The following is a 13486-nucleotide window of genomic DNA, read 5'->3' as shown; positions in this document are numbered from 1 at the left end:
GACGGGCGCCGGCGGGTCCTAGAGCGCGCGCCGGGTGCGGGGAGTTGGAGGCGGAGCGGAGAGAGGTGGGGCGGACACTGCTCTTCCGCCCGTCGGGCCCGTGGTAGGAGATGCCCGCCTGGCGGGGCCACTCCTTCGAAGCCAGGTACCGGGTTGGACCGTCTCCACCTGTCCCGGTGAGGGCCTTGTAGTCTCGGCGTTTGGCCACCGGGAGCGGAGGACCAAGTCCTTTCGCTGCCCCGCGGTCAATGCGTGGCCTGGAGACCCCTCTAGTGGGGACGAAGGCGTGTGGGCGAGGGTACGTCACCCCTCGTGGGAAGTGAACCCCAGAAACTCCAGGGTTTCTCCCGCGCGGTCATTGTCTGGCGGAGTCGGGGCCCCATCCTGACCCAGGCGACACCCCGGAGTAGGATTCAGAAGTTCGGGGGCTTAACCGGATGGCACCGGCGGCTCCTTTGGGAACAAAGCCCGCCGCAGCCCGCAGCCACCGCCGCCGGCGGTCTTCAGAGTCCCCGCTACAAGTACCCGGGCCTGGGACGCGCGTTTCAGATACGCTGTTAACTGCTCCAGCTCAAGACACACGGTTCTGTTCAGGGGATCAAGAGGGGGTCCTGGACGAGGAAAGAAAATATGAATTCCTGAGTCGTGCCCGCCCGCGGTGAGCCCCAAGGCCCAGGACGCAGGTGCTGCGGCAGCTGGGAGTGCGCGCGGCCCACGTGGGCGGGACAGGGAGGACCCTGCGTGAAGCCAGACCTGGTTACGGTGCAGGTGGGGGTCAGGGCCCCCAGGACTCTGTCTGCGGAGGAGTCTTCCTCAGGGCTTCACTCAACCACAGCCGAGCCGAAGTACTCCAAAAAGGAAGGCCTGGCAGGTAAGAGTGCGGCCTCAGCTTCCCCTCCACCCCAGGTCTGGCTACTTGTTTCCTACCTGGTAGGTTTTGTGGGAGATCGTAACAGTTACACCTGGCTAAGAGCATCTCCCCAGCGAGCCTGGTGTAGAGTAACAGATCCTATTTCTTCAGTAGAGATTGGTTCTCAGGGTGAATTTCTGAGTAGGTTCCCATTGGACCATAGAGATTACAGTTGAGAAAGATGTTTAAAAATACAAAGGGAGATTGGCCCGGTTTTTTGGCCCAGCGTGTGGAAGTCCCGGGTTCGATTCGCGGCCAGGGCACACAGGAGAAGCGCCAATCTGCTTCTCCCTCCCTCCCTCCCCCCCCCCCTTCTCTGTCTCTCTCTTCCCCCCCTGCAGCCCAGGCTCCATTGGAGCAAAATTGGCCACGGGCGCTGAGGATGGAAAGAACACGGGGTTGCTCTCACTCCTCTGAGGCAGTTGTCAGGTATATCTGGATTATCACAATTCAGTGTCCACGGGAGAGAACGCAGCATCGGGCATGAATAAGGAGTCAAAAGCGCAACAAAGAGAAGGAAACCAGACAGGGCTGAAGAGAAACAGGTGTTCCTGCTTAGCCACCTGTAAAACCTCTAGAATGGTCCATTCTGGAGCATCTGGATCACTGCTGCCAGCCCTGTTTTTCTGGCACATACAGGCAAATCAGTGGACAGCCCACAGCCACCTTCTACTCTGGGTCCATCAGGGTGTGGGGGGCACCCACCCAGAGAGCACCTCCAGAGTCCACTTAAGTGTGGGCAGCCTTGGCAATCTCCAGGTAGCCAAATTTGAGAGCCACTGTTTTTTTGTTGTTGTTGTTTTGTTTTTGTATTTTTCTGAAGCTGGAAACGGGGAGAGACAGTCAGACAGACTCCCGCGTGCGCCCGACCGGGATCCACCCGGCACGCCCACCAGGGGGCGATGCTCTGCCTACCAGGGGGCGATGCTCTGCCCCTCCAGGAGGTCGCTCTGTTGTGACCAGAGCCACTCCAGCGCCTGGGGCAGAGGCCAAGGAGCCATCCCCAGTGCCCAGGGCCAACTTGCTTGAACCAATCGAGCCATGAATGTGGAAGGTGAAGAAAAAGAGAGAGAGAGAAGGGTGAGAGGGAGGGGTGGAGGGGTGGAGAAGGTCGCTTCTCCTGTGTGCTGTGACCAGGAATCGAACCCAGGAACTTACAAACATGCTCGGCTGACGCTCTACCACTGAGCCACCAGCCAGGGCCAAAAAAATTCTATACTGAAGTCTGTATATCCAGAGCTATATCCCCAAAGAATGCTTCTTCTTACAGAAGATTTAAGTGAGAATTTGCAAACATGCAAAAGTAGAGGTGGTGCCTGACCTGTGGTGGTACAGTGGATAAAGCGTTGACCTGGAAATGCTGAGGTCACTGGTTCGAAACCCTGGGCTTACCTGGTCAAGGCACATATGGGAGTTGATGCTTCCAGCTCCTCCCCCTGTCTCTCTCTGCTCTCTCTCTCTCTCCTCTCTAAAATGAGTAAATTAAAAAAAAAAAAAAAAGTAGAGGTGGGAAGCACAGTGAGCCCCATGTGTCCATCACCATCATCAGTAACTATAAAAGATGTCTTTGAACGAATGTAAAGTAAAAATTGAACAGGACAGTCTACATGACAGCATTTCTCCCTTTCTTGGCCATAACAATGCATCTGAACATCAACAGCATCTCAGACTGAAGGCCTTAAAAATATCATCATGTGGGATTCAGCATCGGGCACTCCTGCTGGCATTTATGCTCCACAGGACAGAATTTCCCCCTCCATTTAGTTACACTGTGATGTTCTCATGTATCAAAATTCAAATTTTAATTTTCTAATCTAAACTTTTGTTTCACGTTTTGCTTCTGCTCTTGTTATGTGTGTCTTTGCTTCCATAAATGTGTACTTCTTATTCAGACACTTTTCCTTCCTGGTCTGTGCCCTGCACCAGTGAATCATCGGCTACTTTCTGCATCTTCACGGCACACCTTACTATTCTCACATTGTAGACTTCCAAGGTCAGTTGCATTAGAGGATTCACCCCTTGAATCTAGTTCCTGAAATTTAATGCTCTTATGAAAATGGGTTTCTGTTGAGTGATTCTCACTTCCATATTAATGAATTTGCCTCCCACAGATGCAGGACTAAGAATTTGAACTGTAACTTGACAGTGTAGGTGAAAACTCATCCAGGTGCTTGGTGTAGAGTAACAGAACCTATTTCTTCAGTAGAGATTGGTTCTCAGGGTGAATTTCTGAGTAGGTTCCCATTGGACCATAGAGATTACAGTTGAGAAAGATGTTTAAAAATACAAAGGGAGATTGGCCTGGTGTGTGGAAGTCCTGGGTTTGATTCCTGGTCAGGACACACAGGAGAAGTACCCATCTGCTTCTCCACCCTCCCTCCCCTCCTCCTTCTCTGTCTCTCTCTTCCCCTCCCACAGCCAAGGCTCCATTGGAGCAAAGTTGGCCTGGCGCTGAAGATGGCTCCAATGGCCTCTGCCTTAGGCACTAGAATGGCTCCAGTCACAACAGAGCAATGCCCCAGATAGGCAGAGCATTGCCCCCTGGTGGGCATGCTGGGTGGATCCAGTCGGGCAAATGCAGGCGTCTGTCTGCCTGCCTCCCGGCTTCTCATTTCAGAAAAAAACAAAAGGAGAGAGAGAGAGAATCATGGGTCCTAGAATTCTTAGCTTAGGGTTTGAAGGGTTAGCTAGGAAGATGTACTTTTAAAATATGTATATATTGTAGTAAAATATGCATAACATCAGATTTACCACTTTACCCATTTTCAAGTGCACATTCAGTAGCATTAAGCACATCCACATAGTTGTGCAGCCTTATCACCATCATCTCCAGAATGTTTTCATCTTTCCAAACTGAAACTCAGCATCCATTCAACACTGACTCACCACTTCTCCCCCAGCCCCAGCACCCACCATCTACTTTCAGTATGAACTTGATGATTATAGGTACTTCATATAAGTGGAATCATATAGCATTGATTCCTTTTTGACTGGTTTATTTCACTCAGCATGTCTTCAAGGTTATCCACATTGATTGCAGTGAGTATCAGAACTTCCTTCCTTTTATGGCTGAGTGATACCCCATTGTAGTGACAGGCCACATTCTGTTTACTCATCATCTATTAGACATTTGGTATTTGCTTCTACCTTTTGTTTGTTTTTATTTTTTCTTTTATTAATTTTTAGAGACGAGAGAGTGAGAGAGAGAGAGAGAGAGAGAGAGAGAGAAGGGGGAGGAAGGAGCAGGAAGCATCATCTCCCATATGTGCCTTGACCAGGCAAGCTCAGGGTTTTTGAACCGGCGACCTCAACGTTCCAGGTCGACGCTTTATCCACTGCGCCACCACAGGTCAGGCCTGCTTCTACCTTTTGACTATTGTTAATAATGCTGCTGTACCTGACCTGTGGTGGCGCAGTGGATCAAGTGTCAACCTGGAATGCTGAGGTTGCCAGTTCGAAATCCCTGGGTTGCCCAATCAACTACGAGTTAATGCTTCCCATGCCGCCACCCCCCTTCCTCTCTCTCTCTCTCTCCTCTCTCTAAAATCAATAAATAAAATCTTTTAAAAAAATAATGTTGCCCTGGCCAGATAGCTCAGTTGGTTAGAGTGTCGCTCCAAAGCACTGAGGTTGCCAGTTTGATCCCTGGTCAGGGCACCAACAGGAACAGACCAATGTTCCTGTCTCTCTCTCTCTCTCTCTCTTCCTCTCAACCGAAAATTAAAATAGAATTTTTTTAAAATGCTGCTGTAAACATTTGTGTACATGTCTCTGTGTAGACACATGTAGTCATTTCTCCTGGGTTGTGATACCTAAAGGTGGAGTTGAGGTTTTATGGACCAGCAGGCTATTTCCACACTTGCTGCTGTTTCCCCAATTCCACCACAATTGTGAGGCTCATGATTTGTCAACGCTTGTTATTGTCTATGTCTAACTGTGTCCATTGTGGGTGTGAACTGGGATCTCAGTGTGGCACTGATTTGCATTCTCTGATTACTAATGCAGTTGGGCATCTTTGCATGTGTTGTCATGTTTCCTGCATTCAGCACCCAGGTGTCCATGTGCTATGGCTCAGCAAGGCCCCTGGGACATTGATGTGACTCAGACAGATACAGCCCTGTCTCACAGAGCTTCAAGTTTAAAGGGGAACCAAACAGGGGTGCAAAAGACATCACCACTCACAAAGTGACCAGGAGCTCCTGTCCAGACAAGCCTAAAGGGCACCAGAAGGAGGGATGAGGGCTTCCTTCCAGATCTTCAGGAAAATCAGAAACCAGATGCAAGTGTTGGTGAGGAATCAAGAATTGGTCACAGAACACAGGATTCATAATTTTAAAGTCGACCATGGATTCGGCTGATATTCAAGGAAGACACAGTCTTTGGGAAGGGTGATTATAGGGCCTCCATGATCCCCCTTAGAGAAGTGACAACGTCATGTAAATGGATGGATTATGATGAGAATAGATAGTGGGTGCCAGGGGCCAGGGGAGGTGAGTGAGTTTAATGAGACAGAGGTTCAGTTTGGGAAGATGAAAACATTCTCTGGGTGGATGGGGGTGATGGCTACCCAACACTGTGAATGTGCCTAACACCACTGAGCTGTGCACCTAAAAATGATTATGATGGTAAATTTTACATTGTGTATATTTTATGATGAGGAAGGAGGAGGAGGAAATTGTGCGGGATCCATGGCTACCTCTTTCATCTCCAACGTGATGAAAAAAAGCAAACCAGACTTGCGCAACTTTTCACACCAAAGGCCTTGTGTCTGCAGAGGTCCCCAGCTCCTGCTCCTGGCCCGGTGACTATGACCTTCAAGATGAAGCCGCCACCCTCACCTGGCCCTCACCTCCCAGGCCTTCTCCCAGGATCTGCCCGGCAGCTTCTGGTCTCCCGGGTTGGACAGCCCCGCCCCGCCCAAGAATGCGCCACCCGCACCTAAGTTGCTGGCTGCAGCAGCACGTCCAGGCTCTCAGGGGTTCACTCTGCAGTCCGAGCCCTGTCCGCAGCTACAGCTTCCGGAGCCAGATGGCGTCATGGCAGCGCTGACCCACCAGAGCCAGAGCCACCTGGATCCACCTGGAGCACCTGGACCGTCCGTCCCACCCGACGCACCCGAGGTCCACATAGATGCACCGCAACCCGAAGACCCCGGGAGCACGCTGCAAGAAGTGGTTAGTGGGGACCCCGCCCCGCCTCTGGGCTCTGTGGGTGCGCAACCCCCTCCTGGGTTGGGATGGGGGTGGGATCGTGCAAGTGCCCTGCGGGGGGGGGGGGGAACAGGGAACTGCCCGCAATTCCCCCCCCCTCCTGCCGCTGGGCTCACACCCACCCTCCTGATACAGACCGGACAACTAATGGCCCGGAAGCACCATTCAAAGGCAGATTCCTCTGTCTTGTGAAAAAGAATGTTTGAGATGTAGTTGGTACTTAAACCTATATTTCCGTGATAGACAAAAGCCACTGATTGAACGAAAGGGCTGCTGACCCGCTGCTGACATAGGTGGTGGTCTTAACCCAGGAATGCCAATTCTGACCAGGCGGTGGCACAGTGGATAGAGCATTGGACCCAGGTTCCAGACCCTGAGGTCGCCAGCTTGAGCGCAGGCTCATCTGGTTTGAGCAAAAAGCTCACCAGCTTGGACCCAAGGTTGCTGGCTCGAGCAAGGGGTTACTTGGTCTGCTGAAGGCCCACAGTCAAGGCACACATGAGAAAGCAATCAATGAACAACTAAGATTTCGCAACAAAAACAGAAATGCCAATTCTAGATTGACCTTCCCCCCAGCCCCATGTTCCCACCTCTAGGGAGATAATACTTGTGTGAGGAGAGTTACATCATAGTTTGAGATTTCATATGTAAATCATGAGAAGCAACATGGAATTGTGGCCTGCCATCATAGCCTTGGTGACATTTTTGTGTGACAGTCCACGATGCCAACCCCAGCTAATGACTCCTAGGTGTATCAATGGCTCTCAGCTCCTGTGAGCAGGCTTCACGAGACCCAGGTGACTGGATGCTCCCTGCACTTGTGTGGTCCTGGGGCTCACGTGTAGGTATAGGATCCTGTGGGGTTAGTTTGGGTATGGTGTGAGGTCTGGCAGCTTAGTCAGTTAGGGTGCTGGGCTCGCTGTCCCTGCACTCGTGGTTGAAGAGACTTTTCTTGGCAAAAATCAACTATATATGTGAATGGTTCTATTCTGATGCTTAAAATGCCCTACATCAAGAGTAAACATTATATTCAGTTGTTTTGTTTCATTTTTTCAGGCAGAAAATCTATTTCAGGAACTTCAAGAACATTTTCAAGCCCTGGCTGCAACATTAAATCTTAGAAATATCCTTTTCTTGCCTGACCTGTGGTGGCGCAGTGGATAAATTGTCGACCTGGAACGCTGAGGTCGCCGGTTCGAAACCCTGGGCTTGCCCAGTCAAGGCACATATGAGAGTTGATGCTTCCTGCTCCTCCCCCCCTCCCCTTCTCTAAAATGAATAAATAAAAAACCTTTAAAAAAAAAAAAAAAGAAATATCCTTTTTTAAAAAAAATATTTATTGATTTTAGAGAAAGAGAGAGGTAGAGAGAGAGGAGGGTCATAGTTGCTTCACTTTAGTTGTTCATTGATTGCTTCTTATATGTGCCTTAACTGGGCAAGCCCGGAGTTTCACACTGGCGACCTCAGCGTTCCAGGTTGACACTTGATCCACTGCACCACCACAGGCAAGGCTCCTTCTTTTGTCTTATAGAAAATACTGTGATGCTTTGCACTGTTAAATTATCATGGAATATGTGTTTAGTGGATAATTGTTGACCTCAGACTTCCTGGTGTCTACATTTGTGCCTTTCTGTGGCATTCTGATGTATGTCACAGGCATTCTGATTGCCAGTCACAGGCAATTTTTTCTTGCTTGACCAGCAGCATGGGGCATTTTGTGTGGCAATAAAATATGTGGACATACTGCACACCACTACCCAGCAGGGCTTTCCCACCAAGCCCTAAATAAGCCTGTGGTCTCCTTGGTGACAGTTGTATTCTACTACACATTCAGAAACTGGCAGGCAGAAGGCGGTGGGGCCCCAAGGTAGGGTGCTACACCTGGATCACCTACCTGTTTTGTTTTGTAACTTGAGCAGCTCACTGTTTTAAGACATGAATTCAAACACAATTAGGATACAATGAGCAAATCCAGACAAGGGTAACAGCTACCCTAAGACTTGCCCAACTGGAGCTCACCTCACACAGTTAAATTCATTCCTTAACACTCTGGAAAGTATTTGCATATGGAACTTGCAATTTTTGATTCTGTAGATGGGTTACCACGGGGGGGGGGGTAGATTCTTAAACATGATAAAGTTAAACTGAGTTCATTTCCATTGTATTTACATCTTCAGTCGAGTTTGGTTCGGACAGTCAAACATAACCAGACAACATCACATCCCAGAATCTGTGTCCCTGTCAGGGGAGCCAAGTTTTCAGAGCTGATCTCACAGTTCAGAGGTTAGAGATAGCCTACAAAAGTCTCAGGACAATGGGGTGAAGCTACCATCTGTGGGATTATGACTGAACGCCTCTAAATCAGAATCCCGCCCAGGCGGAACTATACGCAGTGCCGCGGGGCCTTGGTTGACCTCGGATAGCCGGTCCTCCCGTCCCCACCGGCGGGCCGCCACACATGCCCCCGCGTGGTGCGGCGTGCCCCCGCTGTGTGTGGGAACCAGGGTCTGTGCGGAGATCCCCTCATCCTGGGAAACGGGGTGTGGCCAGGAAAGGGGGCCGCCCCCTCGCCCGTCACGCAACGCACGTTTGTTCATGGGGAACCTGGTGCTAAACCATTCGTAGGCGACCTGCTTCTGGGTCCGGGTTTCCGTAGGTAGCAGAGCAGCTCCCTCGCTGCGATCTATTGAAAGTCAACCCTGGCCTGACCAGGTGGTGGCGCAGTGGATAGAGCGTCGGACTGGGATGCGGAAGGACCCAGGTTCGAGACCCCGAGGTCGCCAGCTTGAGTGCAGGCTCATATGGCTTGAGCAAAGAGCTCACCAGCTTAGACCCAAGGTCGCTGGCTCCAGCAGGGGGTTACTCGGTCTGCTGAAGGCCCGCGGTCAAGGCACATGTGAGAAAGCAATCAATGAACAACTAAGAAGTTGCAATGCGCAACGAGAAACTGATGATTGATGCTTCTCATCTCTCTCCGTTCCTGTCTGTCTGTCCCTGTCTATCTCTGCCTCTGCAAAAAAAAAAAAAAAAAAAGAAAGTCAGCCCTCACACAAGGGTTTGTAAAAAAAAAACGAAAAAATAAAACAAAAAAAGTCTCAGGAAAGTATCTGCACCGACCTTCAGGTGCCTTACACCTGCAGGCTGGCCAGGGTGTTTGTGTAGGACCGGGGAGGAGCAGCTGTAGGTTGAAGCAGGGCTTTCTGGCCAGGGCTCTGCACTCTTTAACATGGAACTGGAAGAAATGGGGACACGCATCCAGGACTTACAGAGGAACGTACATGACCTAATGGTGCAAACCAGGATCAAGGGTGCTATTAAAGAGTAGACGGTAACGCCATTGCTAGGAAACGAAATAAGTGTTCTTTGTGCAGAGCTTGTGATTGCTTTCTTCTGGAAAGATACAATTTCATATTTGTTCACTAAGGGAACCACTGCCTCTGTGCTATAGGAAAAACCTTCAGGAGTAAACAAGTCTTTCTCAGGGGCTCCTTTCTGAATACCCGTGTTTCAGAGACTGTTGTAATTCCTTAAAAAGTGCACATTTTAAATAAAAAATGCTATTTAAGAATTGGATTTTAGCCCTGGCCGGTTGGCTCAGTGGTAGAGCATCAGCCTGGTGTGCAGGAGTCCCAGGTTCATTTCCGGCCAGGGCACACAGGAAAAGTGCCATCTGCTTCTCCACCCCTCCCCCTCTCCTTCCTCTCTGTCTCTCTCTTCCCCTCCCTCAGCCAAGGCTCCATTGGAGCAAAGTTGGCCCAGGAGCTGAGGGTGGCTCTGTGGCCTCTGCCTCAGGCGCTAGAATGGCTCTGGTTGCAACAGAGCAACGCCCCCTGGTGGGCGTGCCAGGTGGATCCCGGTCGGGCACATGCCGGAGTCTGACTGCCTCCCTGTTTCCAACTTCAGAAAAATAAAAAAAATAAAAAAAATAATTGGATTTTAAAATGAAAGAAAAAATTGGATTTCATTCCATTTTTACCCCCAGCCCTCAAATTAATCTTCAGTCAAAACATGTCACAATGATTTATTAGACATTGGAGATCATAAACAGCCGTTTCTGTTTGAGACAGTCTGTTCATGGAACACCATTTAAAGAAGAAATGTTGCATTAAGCCCTCAACCCACTTCCAGAGTCTGAGGGAACCCACCCAGCTCCACCACACAAACATTTTCCAGTGGAATTTTGCACTAGAGTCTTGTGATGCAAATAAATGTTTAGTTTCAGGTCTCAGATTTATGTTCGTGTGACATGTTGAGATGTACAACCTTATTAAAATACGAATGCATGCCTGACCTGTGGTGGAGCAGTGGATAAAGTGTAGACCTGGAAACACTGAGGTCGCCAGTTCGAAACCCTGGGCTTGCCAGGTCAAGGCACATATGGGAGTTGGGGCTTCCTGCTCCTCCTTTCTATCTGTCTGTTTCTCTCTCTCTCTAAAATGAATTTTTAAAAAAATTTTATAAAAAAAGATATGAATGCATGTTTTACGGACATAATATTCTGATTATATTAGTATATTTTAGTAATTAGATGCCTTTGTTTTCCCGAAGTCATCTGGCAAATTATCTATACTTATTCTGCTAACTCAGAGCTAGTTCAGCTATCAGTGACTTATAAATATCTACGTCTGATGTCCCAGTAAAAAGAGAGCTGTGCCCTGAATCCTGCTGCCTGTGAGCTGGAAGACATTAGGAGGGCACTCAAATTCTACCTGTAGGGTGAAAATACACCTTCCCTATTGGGTTGCATCAGACAGGACCCACCTGCCCGGGACTGATTGGTGATAAGCCAGTGGCTGAGAATGGAGACCAGTGGGCCAGTTTCTACACAACCCTAAGTTGGCATACCTCCAGGTGTGGGATGGTGATGCTGGGACCTAGTCCCTTCCCTTCATCACCCAGACTCCAGCATGACTTTTAATTTGGTCAAAACCCACTAAATATTAGTCATCAAATTAAATGGTTAAGTAGGTATCAAGACTTCCCTTTTGGGATGCACATACAGCCATTATTTAAAACAGCTCGAGAGAAGGCCAGGTATCTAAAATAAAATTTTTGTCAAAAGCTGTTAACACCTTTTACATTAAAGAAAGGCCCAAGTAAGTTCAAATCTGTTTGGCTAAATCTGTGCTTGGTGATAGTGCTGGGACAGGGCTCAAAACCTCCTAAACTTGTGTTCCTTGGGGAAGGCGGGTGTGAATGGGAGGAAAGTCCATGATCATGATCTAAAATGTTAAAAACTACTGTTCTATGTTCTGTAAGATCAGTCTTTGCATTAAACTGCATCTGTAACACCTTTTCTGTGTTTACTTCAACACAGACAGGCAGCATGCTGTTGGCTGAGTGAGCTCTGGATGCCCGTGACCCTCGGTGACGAAACTCTGGTATGAGGCACACTGATTACTCACCTTGGTAAGTCCATGTTGACCCCATCTGACTAAAATGGAAGTCACCTAACATTAGCTTTTCTGTAAGCTGAATTTTTCCTATACAAAAGATGCTTTAGTAATTACAGGAAATAAAGGTACATTCATTGAAAGCTTGAATTCTAGCACATTAACTGGTATATAAGTAAATCTTCACCTTTTTACAGTTTTTTCCTTACACCTGAATACAACAGAACAGTCACTTGAAAATGTGATAAAATAAAAACTGTACTTTTTGAGTAATAATCCATATAACCTGGGTTCTGATATTTTAGTATTTAAAAATTCGTATTAGTAAAAGATTTTAAAAAACAAAGGCAATGTAAAGAAATGTTATTTTGTAGGCAACTGACCACTTAACAAAGCTGGTGTTTAATGGCAGATGTGTCTCCATCCATACCTAATATTTGTAGGTCACTCAAGAAAAGTGTAAGCTGCACAAGGTCAATTTTTTTTTTCTAAATTAAATTCTATATAGGCCTTTTTAAAAAAGATCCGAAGCAGTTTTCTGGTGGAAGCTGCTTTTTTTAAAATGGTTTACCATTTTTATTTATTGATTTTAGAGAGAGAGGGAGAGAGAGACAGAGAAAAACATCGATCTGTTCCTGTGCCCTGACCCAGGATTGAGCCTGCAACCTTTGGGTATGGAGACAATGCTCTGACCAACCAAGCTATCTGGCCAAGGCTAGAAGCTGCTTTTTAAATGGCTACATTACTCAACGTTTCTAGTCACACAGTTTGGGGAAGACTAATTTTAAGTTGTCTAGTCCAGACAGGTTCTGATAGTAATGCTCTCCAAACCAAACCAGGTGAAAACCAAGGAGGCAGCTGAGCCAGGTGTGCTTACCTCTCATCCCCACCCCCACCCCAGGCAGTTAGCAGTCAGACCTTTGTAGGTTATGTAGAAACGTTTTCAAATAATTATTCAATTTCCATTTCTCTAAGCCAGAGTAAAATAAAACTGATTACCCCACAAAGGGGTCGGTTGTAGGCTCTTATTATTAAAATTAACGTTATCCGCCTGACCTGTGGTGGTGCAGAGGATAAAGCGGCGACCCAAAATGCTGAGGTCGCCGGTTCAAAGCCTGGGCTTGCCTGGTCAAGGCACATATGGGAGCTGATGCTTCCTGCTCCTCCCCCCTTCTCTCTCTTCTTCTCTAAAATGAATAAATAAATCTTTAAAAAAATAAAAAAATAATAAATAAATAAAATTAACATTATCCCTGCCTGTGAAGTACATCACATTCTTCATTCAGGTCAAAATCAACCATAGTTGGGGTGGGTGGTGAACACACAATATGGTGTAGAGATGGATTATAGAATTGGGCACCTGAAACCTGCATAATTATGTTAACTACTGTCATTCCCATAAATTCAATTTTTTCAAAAATTAACCATACAGTGTACAATTTAACCACTGTCAATATTTTTTTCACCCAACAATATTGAGTTGATTGTATTGTTTATAATCTAATATCCTATTCTTTCATATCATAAACATTTTTTCCTACGTGAAAATTTCATACACTTTTTACGGCTAATAGTCTTTCGTCTCAGACATTGGTTACATCCCACTTTCTTGCTCTTATTAATAACGATAATGAGCACTCTCACCCATGATCCTCCTCAGAAAAGGGCCAGGTGCTGGGGCATGAAGTCTAAACCACCAGCAGCAGCAGGGGGAGATGTAGGACAAGCATGAGCCTGGTCCTGGAGTTGGTGGGCATTTATACATTGTTTTGAGGAAGAAAGATGTAAGTTGTTTTGAAAGAATTGACATTGGCTATAGATAAGGCTGGGGTGGGGCTGAGCCCAGGGCAGCAACAACTGTTTACTACTTTTGGTTAGTTCTGAAAATTGACACATATGCAAGATGCAGTGGCCCATTGGTTGGTAACAAGCATGGAGGTTGGTTCAGAGCTCCAGTGTATACTCAGGAACAT

The 13486-nt window shown here is 47.6% G+C and overlaps 1 protein-coding gene across 1 annotated transcript in view; it reads left to right on the top strand.

Annotated features, from left to right (window-relative positions):
* The first annotated feature begins 55 nt into the window (after positions 1–55).
* The window catches only part of LOC136383383 (probable 2-ketogluconate reductase), a 48795-nt gene continuing 35364 nt past the window's right edge, over positions 56–13486 (top strand). Inside the window, exon 1 of the mRNA XM_066353228.1 lies at positions 56–871. The gene's annotated coding sequence lies outside the window, so the exon portion shown is untranslated. The remainder of the gene's footprint in view (positions 872–13486) is intronic.

Source organism: Saccopteryx leptura, chromosome 11 (genome assembly GCF_036850995.1).
Source record: "Saccopteryx leptura isolate mSacLep1 chromosome 11, mSacLep1_pri_phased_curated, whole genome shotgun sequence".
Lineage (NCBI taxonomy): Eukaryota > Metazoa > Chordata > Mammalia > Chiroptera > Emballonuridae > Saccopteryx > Saccopteryx leptura.
Note: the sequence above shows the minus strand (reverse complement) of the source record. Positions and strands in the feature narration are given on the sequence as shown.